Source organism: Salvelinus fontinalis, unplaced genomic scaffold, assembly GCF_029448725.1.
Source record: "Salvelinus fontinalis isolate EN_2023a unplaced genomic scaffold, ASM2944872v1 scaffold_0083, whole genome shotgun sequence".
Classification (NCBI taxonomy): Eukaryota; Metazoa; Chordata; class Actinopteri; order Salmoniformes; family Salmonidae; genus Salvelinus; species Salvelinus fontinalis.
The window spans coordinates 251,179-260,184 of NW_026600292.1; the positions used below are offsets into that span (position 1 = coordinate 251,179).

The 9,006-nt window shown below is 39.3% G+C and overlaps 1 pseudogene; it reads right to left on the bottom strand.

The window, feature by feature from the left end:
• LOC129842980 (B-cell receptor CD22-like) overlaps positions 1-7,167 on the bottom strand; it is a 28,316-nt pseudogene extending 21,149 nt beyond the window's left edge.
• Positions 7,168-9,006: the final 1,839 nt, after the last annotated feature.

Here is a 9,006-nt window from a genome sequence, read left to right on the forward strand (position 1 = left end):
CTGGGTCCTGGCTCAGGTCTTTAGTTACTCCAGACTCCCATTTGTTGAACCAGGATACTTCTGTGACATTATGCCAACTGGGATGTGTGTAAGAGCAGGATATGTTCACTGTTGACCCTTTCAAAGCACAGATACTCTGATGGGTGTAAGTCACATTCATACAGCTCTCACCCCGAACACCTGAAACAAAATGTAACTGATCAATTCCTGAAATCAAAATGAGACTAAATGTTTTAGGTTCATTTAAAATTAAAATTAAATATAGACATATATCTGCACTCAGAAATAAAGTTTTAGATTTGTTGCTAAAAGGGTACAACCCCTTGTCTCTGGGGTGGTACTGTAACGTTCGTCGTTATGCGAAAGAGAGGAGGACCAAGATGCAGCGTGGTGAGTATTCATTTTAATTAGAATACTTGAAACAAACAATAAAAACAATAAACCGACAAATGAACGAAGACGAAACAGTCCCGTATGGTGAACAAACACTGGAACAGGAACAATCACCCACAACTCACAATGACACAACAGGCTACCTAAATAGGGCTCCCAATCAGAGACAACGACTAACACCTGCCTCTGATTGAGAACCATATCAGGCCAAACACATAGAAACAGACAAACTAGACATACAACATAGAATGCCCACTCACATCACACCCTGACCAAACAAAACATAGAAACATACAAAGCAAACTATGGGTCAGGGCGTGATAGGTACCCTGTAAGGTCCTCCTTTGTACTTTTAGTTATAGGTGGTGATGTTACGTTTGATAACATAGCTCCGAGGCATGTGTAGAAATAGCTAAGCGGTGTATTTCGAAGCAGTGTGCCGATGCCTGTTTCACTTTATCAGAAGCACATGATCAATGACGTCCGAATCTTGGTTTCGTCGAACAACCACCTGGTTAGTTTGGTATTGGTTTGGTAGAAGACATAAAGGCTACACTGCATACGCTATATGGGGTGTGGGGCATCAACAATAATCATTTAGCTGCTCTAAATAATTTGGACCAGCAGGTGCCACCAGTGTACCCTCTGTTAATCAAAGCCTTGATTTATGAAACTATTTTCGACACAATTGGCTGAAAAACCTCAATGCTTCAGGAACCTTTGTTTCTCCATGACTAGTTATAGACAGGGGCGGATTTAGGTATAGGCGACATGGGCAGCCACCCGGGGCGGCATCTTGCCGAGGGCGGCACGGGGAACCCGCACAAAACAAAAAAATAAAAATAATATTCTGAATGGTGACATTTGCGCGATCGGAATTTCTATCGCTCATTTGCACGTCACGTCAATGATATCATGTCACCGTGTGGGACTGTGGGTCAATTAACCTTGTCGGAGTTGCGCACCTCTAACTTTGTACAGTACAAATGCAATTAGTAATGCACTTAGTTGTGTAATTTAGCTTGTGTGTTTCTTGTTTGACGTACAACAGTGTAATAATCAGGTTATCTTCTTTATAAGAGTGTTATTCTATTTGTGTATTTGTGTGATATAGGATTTGTGCAATTTAGTTTTATTTGTGAGTTTTTTGTTAGCAATAGGGTAATAGTGTAATAATTTTATTTTCATTTTTATTTGTATTTAAATACTACAATTTGTTTATATTTGTCTTTGTTACTTATTTTTGAGTGTTCACCCAGGGAGCCATACAAGCTCGAACCACCACTGGTTCTAGGTACAGTACCAGTCAAAAGTTTAGACACACTTACTCATTCAAGGGTTTTTCTTTTCTTTTTACTAATTTCTACATTGTATAATAATAGTGAAGACGTCAAAACTATGAAATATCACGTTGAATCATGTAGTAAACAAAACAGTGTTAAACAAATCAAAATATATTTTATATTTGAGATTCTTCAAAGTAGCCACCCTTTGCCTTGATGACAGCTTTGCACACATTATTCTACAATGTAGAACATAGTACAGATAAAGAAAAACCCTTGATTGAGAAGGTGTGTCCAAAGTTTTGACTGGTACTGTACATGATTGTACCCCAGTTCATAACACAGATTGTACCTTTTGCCACAGGTACAAAAGCATTGCAAAGCCATTTGTTCCTTGTCTGTGGCAAAACTGTACCTCTACCATAGATCACTTAAACTAGTACAACACTTCCACTCATGGGTGGCCAAAAATAACTATCTGAACACCAAGCCCCCACTAAGCCATGCCTCCAATATCATTATCCAGTTTTTGAGTGAATTGTAGAGTTACTTGTTAGTGACGGAGACACGGTTGTTGAATTCGTACATTTTCAGTCCTGAGTTCCTAGGCGTATATTATTAAAATTAAACTCTTTATGACAATACATTACATATCTCATGAGGCCTTATTTTGAAGACTAGTTTTACTCTAATAAAGTGGCTTGAAATTCGTGGTGTACAGGCCACATCAGGCCTGCAAGTAGGCTTGAAAAAATCAAGTCCCTTTCCCCAAATTCCCAGATTTTAACAAATTTTCCCCCGTTTCAGAAATCTTCCAACCGGGATTTCTGAAAAAGCTGGCTTGCATTGTGATTTGTCATTCCTATTGGAATCCAGCCAAAGTTAGGATATCCAACAGTGTGAATATTATTCATACGCCATCTGCATTCATGATGACTGTCAGGTTTAGGAACATTGTGAGGAGACTACCTAAGCCATTTAAACTGGAATAACCATTTTAGTAACGGGTGAAAAAAAATCTAACAAAGCTGATTGGATTAGTTTAGAAAAATGTACGTTATTTATTTTAGCATAGCATAGCATTTTGATCACCCTGCAGTAGAGCATGCAGGGAAATATAATGATGATAATAATGATGGTACAAATTTGCCTTTTTAGAGTGCCACCCCAGTAACAAAAATCTACCTCATTTTAGGTGGCAAAGATTCATAATTGTACTTTAAGGGTATTTAGGGTACACAAAATATGTTTGTACCCTGGGAAACAGAAATGCACCTTCACACTGTAGACCTTAATTTGAGAGTGAGAGTGTGATGATTGGGTAATACTTTCCTTGACACCCAGTGTCCTAACACTTTATGACACAGTGATAACCATGTCATAATATGTCATAACAGCTGACATAACTTGTCATAACCTGTCATAATATGGAGAACACTGTCATGAGGCATATATTGACACCTTTTGTGACATATATTGCGTTACTTTATGGCTGGTTATGACACCGACAGTAACATTTATTAAATTAAAAAAATTCCCTGCCAAGAAGTTTCCTTTCATTTGGAAGTTTGTCTCTTAAATCCTTTGTTGTTGTACTGAATTATTTACAGTCATGTTTTTTCCATCACATTTTCCATAACTTGTATCAAAAACATGTAATGACACTGTCAGGAAGCATTATGACCATCCTGTGTCACTTTACTTGGAAGAAGAAAATACACTTTATGACACTGTCAGGAAGCATTATGACCATCCTGTGTCACTTTACTTGGAAGAAGAAAATACACTTTATGACACTGTCAGGAAGCATTATGACCATCCTGTGTCACTTTACTTGGAAGAAGAAAATACACTTTATGACACTGTCAGGAAGCATTATGACCATCCTGTGTCACTTTACTTGGAAGAAGAAAATACACTTTATGACACTGTCAGGAAGCATTATGACCATCCTGTGTCACTTTACTTGGAAGAAGAAAATACACTTTATGACACTGTCAGGAAGCATTATGACCATCCTGTGTCACTTTACTTGGAAGAAGAAAATACACTTTATGACACTGTCAGGAAGCATTATGACCATCCTGTGTCACTTTACTTGGAAGAAGAAAATACACTTTATGACACTGTCAGGAAGCATTATGACCATCATAATCATATAAGCCAGACAGGCCTGTCACGTATTTCCCTTATATCAGTCATCAGTCAAAAGAGGGTGTCTTATCCTGCTCCTGAAATCTGCTCCTGCATTCATCCCAGTCATCAGCAACAGAGCATTGGGTTGGGTGCATGTCTGACATCAATAGGTGCGCAATTACAATGATAATTTAATATGGTCAACATTGATTTTTTTATCAAGTAAAGTTTTACCGATTATTGTACCTTTATATTTAAAATATGGGGTACAAAGATGTATCATTCAACTCTTTATCCTCACATGTACCCTAATAGGCACCTAACAGTACCATGTGAGATTATTATGTGTACCTTTGAAGGTACATGATGTGTATTTTTATATTTTTGTACCCCAGGGAAAAATACTGTATCCTTATTTTCTAAGAGTGTATGACGTTGTCATTTCTATGTAATGTGTCCCTTCTCGTTGGCCTTAAATGATTGATACTTGTTAAGTAGAGAACTAATTGCATTCACACTCACACACTGCAGGAGCTTGGATATCCTCATGGCCTTTTACAGCACAGGAGTAACTGTCTGAATAAGAATTATTGACAGAGTATTGCAGGGATGTGGGCTCATCTAGACGTTGTCCGTTCTTGTACCAGATGTAGGTGGGGTTGGGGTTGTCAGTCAGACTGCAGGTGGTGCTACAGGTCAATGTCCTCTGTCCCTCTGTAGCAGGAGTCACCTTCACCTGCAGGTCTGAATGAGGAGAGAATAAAAACATAAAAGAACAACCCTCAATATTTCCACCTAATTTGTATTTATTATACCTTTATTTTACTAGGCAAGTCAGTTGAGAACAAATTCTTATTTACAATTGCGGCCTACCAGGGAACAGAGGTTAACTGCCTTGTTCAGGGGTAGAACAACATATTTTTTACCTTATCAGCTCAGGGAGTCGATCCAGCAACCTTTCAGTTACTGGCCTAATGCTTTAACCACTAGGCTACCTGCCGCCCCAATACTACTAGAGGTAAAGTAGTTACACTATAGAATAATGTTATGTAAATATAGTACTACCAGTATATCATAATGTTCTATAATACTACCAGTATATTATACAATTCTGTACGTGTAGTATTACCAGTATATCATAATGTTCTGTAAGTGTAGTATTACCAGTATATCATAATGCTCTGTAAGTGTAGCATTACCAGTATATCATAATGTTCTGTAAGTGTAGCATTACCAGTATTATCATATTGTTCTGTAAGTGTAGTATTACCAGTATATCATAATGTTCTGTAAGTGTAGCATTACCAGTATATCATCATGTTCTGTAAGTGTAGTATTACCAGTATATCATCATGTTCTGTAAGTGTAGTATTACCAGTATATCATCATGTTCTGTAAGTGTAGAATTACCAGTATATCATCATGTTCTGTAAGTGTAGTATTACCAGTATATCATCATGTTCTGTAAGTGTAGCATTACCAGTATATCATCATGTTCTGTAAGTGTAGTATTACCAGTATATCATAATGTTATGTAAGTGTAGTTTTACCTGTGACAGTCAGAGTTGTTCCAGGGAAGCTGTATCCCCATCCTGAGGTTTCTGTGTTGAATATGAATTTATACTCAGCTGAGTCGCTCTCTCTCAGATCTGTGATTCTCAGGGTGGAGGGAAGGCTCTCCAGGGCCCGACCTGCATACTCTGGGTCTCTGGTTAGGTCCTCAGGGGCTGACTTATCACTTCTAAACCAGAATGTTGTTTTGATCGGATGATGACTGGAATAAATACCGGATATGTCCACTGATGACCCCTTCAAGGCACAGATACTCTTGTCAGTATAAGTTACTCTGTTGCAGCTCTGATCCTGAACACCTGAAACATAATGACAAGAGGGCATTACTTATACAATACAATCATGAGCTGCAATAATCCTGTGTTACAGTTATGTTAGAAGACTGTGAGGACTGTTTAGCAGACAGAATAGATAAACTTCAAAAGTTATACTAGAATACTGAGTTGAAGCCACACTCACACACTGCAGGAGAGTGAAGAGCCTCATTGGATTGTACAGCACAGGAGTAGCTGTCTGCAGCATCAGGGTAGACTGAATAGGGGGAAGTGTTGTCAGTTACTATCTGTCCGTTCTTGTACCAGATGTAGGTGGGGTTACCAGTCAGAACACAGGTGGTGCAGGTCAGTGTCTTCCACGCTGATAAAACTGAATAAGGAGTCACCTTCACCTGCAGGTCTGAAGGAGGACATAACACATTACAACCATTACTGACATCTATTCTAGTCACATGACGTTTCTTTTTTGAAGACAAAACACTACAATTTCCAGAACTAAATTGACAGAAGAATATCACTGTACCTGTGACAGACAGAGTGACTCCAGGGTTGCCAGTAAATCTCCCTCCGGTCTGATCTGTTATAAATCTGAACTTGTACGTAGCTGAGTCACTCTCTCTCAGGTCTGTGATTGTCAGAGTGCAGTCATTCTTGTTATCTTTATGATACGTCACACGACCTTTATAGTCTGCGTCATCACTCAGACTCACAGGATTCCCCTCAGCATCATTTTCAGTGAACCAGAAGGTTTTTGTGACTGTACCACTGGGATATGTGTAAGAGCAGGACATCTCCACTGTTGACCCCTTCAAGGTACAGATACTCTGAGTGGTGTATGTAACACTCCAGCCATCCTGACCCAGTACAACTGAAACACACAGTCACATAACACAAGGATATTACATTAAGCATAGGTCTATTGGCTTACACTGACAGTAGGGTTTTTCCACACTTTGTTGCCGTACTGTAGTTTCTGAGTTGAGTGTGAATGGAAACCACACGTAAGCATCACTCAGTGAGGTGTGAAAGATAAATGCCTAACAGACGATGCCACTGAACACACCAGAATAACATTAAGATAACATTACTAAAACAGTTATGAATGAGACCATACCTGCTACAGACCAGAGAAAGACCACCAACACACTTCCTGCTGTTCTCAAGGCCATTGTTGCATCTCCCACCCTGCAGTCTTAGAAACATAAACAACAACTCACTCTATAGCTGGTGAATAACTCCACCTGATACATTAAACCAGTCCAGGGTCCATATTCACACTGTGTCTCAGAGTAGACTAGGAGAGCTGATCTAGGACCAGTTTAGACTTTTTAGATCATTATTATATGGACCAGGGGGACCTGATCTTAGATCAGCACTCCTGCTTTGAGACACTTCATGATACTGGCCCTGATGTAACAACCTAAGCACAGCTCAAAACTAAACAAAAAGTTAAATGATTCAGTAAGTCATACCATGTGATTTATGGCTAAAACATAAAATAATAACAATGATAATAATAATAACATAAAAAACTAAACTATATAATATACTGTAGCGGTACTTACAGAGTGAAGGAGAGAGGTATTGTACAGTGAGTCAACTTACTGGCGTAGCAGGGCATAGAAACAAGAAGTGTGAGTTCTGTAGTTGATTGACACATTTTTAAAGTAGCCTAGTCAGGGATTTAAGACAATAACATGCATCAACAGCATGTCAGAAAAAAGATGTACTGTATTTTATGTATCTAAATATAAAATGTGACCACATAGCTAGTTGCATTTCTTCATTTGTGCCTGAAAAAATGTCAAGAGGCAAAATGCAGCCCATTTTCAAAGTGGTCTTTATACAGATCCAATACAACGTGTTGGCTGGAATTTACAGGGATTCTTAACCCTCATACTACCGACTGGGCTCATTTTGACCCCAGAGGCATATTTTTTATCATAGCCCGTTTATTAAATTCTTCAAATGTTTCATGACTATGTCAATAAACTTGTTCTTAATTCATCTAAATCATTGTTTAGGGTTTCTGTATCAATATGGAATTTTGACAAGTTTGACCCCGGGCAAAAACACCTATTCTGCCCATATTAATGTGAGTGGACCTGTATCAGGGATTTTGATCACATAGACAGATCATCTGAAGAGATACTCCCTGTGTACTCTCCTCAGATCTTAGTTTTCTGTAAATCACTTATCATATGTGTTAAAAAAGCCGGGCCATTTTATCAATGGCAATTTGAATGCACAGAGATACCGTGACGAGATCCTGAGGCCCATTGTCATGCCATTCATCCGCCGCCATCACCTCCTGTTTCAGCATGATAATGCACGGCTTCATGTCACAAGGATTTCTACACAATTCCTGGAAGCTGAAAATGTCCCGCTTTTTCCATGGCCTGCATTCTCACCAGACATGTCACCCATTGAGCACGTTTGGGATGCTCTGGATCAACACGTATGACACTGTTTTTTTAAACAATTTTTTACAATTTTCTACATTGTAGAATAATAGTGAAGACATCAAAACTATGAAACAACACATATGAAATCATGTCGGAACCTAAAAAGTGTTAAACAAATATTTTAGATTCTTCAAAGTAGCCACCCTTTGCCTTTATGACAGATTTGCACACTCTTGGCATTCTCTCAACCAGCTTCATGAGGAATGCTTTTCCAACAGTCTTAAAGGAGTTCCCACATATGCTGAGCACTTGTTGGCTGCTTTTCCTTTACTCTGCGGTCCAACTTATCCCAAACCATCTCAATTGGGTTGAGGTCGGGTGATTGTGGAGGCCAGGTCATCTGATGCAGCACTCCATAACTCTCCTTGGTCAAATAGCCCTTACACAGACTGGAGGTGTGTTGGGTCATTGTCCTGCTGAAAAACAAAATACGCGAACCAGATGGGATGGCGTATCACTGCAGAATGCTGTGGTAGCCATGCTGGTTAAGTGTGCCTTGAATTCTAGATACATCACTGACAGTGTCACCAGCAAAGGACCCCCACACCATCACACCTCCTCCTCCATGCTTCCCAGTGGTTAACCACACATGCAGAGATCAACCGTTCACCTCCTCTGCATCTCACAAAGGCACAGCTGTTGGAACCAAAAAATCTAAGATTTGGACTCATCAAACCAAAGGACAGATTTCCACCGGTCTGATGTCCATTGCTCGTGTTTCTTTGCCCAATCAAGTCTCTTCTTCTTGTTGGTGTCCTTTAATAGTGGTTTCTTGACAGCAATTTGACCATGAAGGCCTGATTTACGCAGTCTCCTCTGAACAGTTAATGTTGAGATGTGTCTTACTTGAACTCCGTGAAGCATTTATTTGGGCTGCAATCT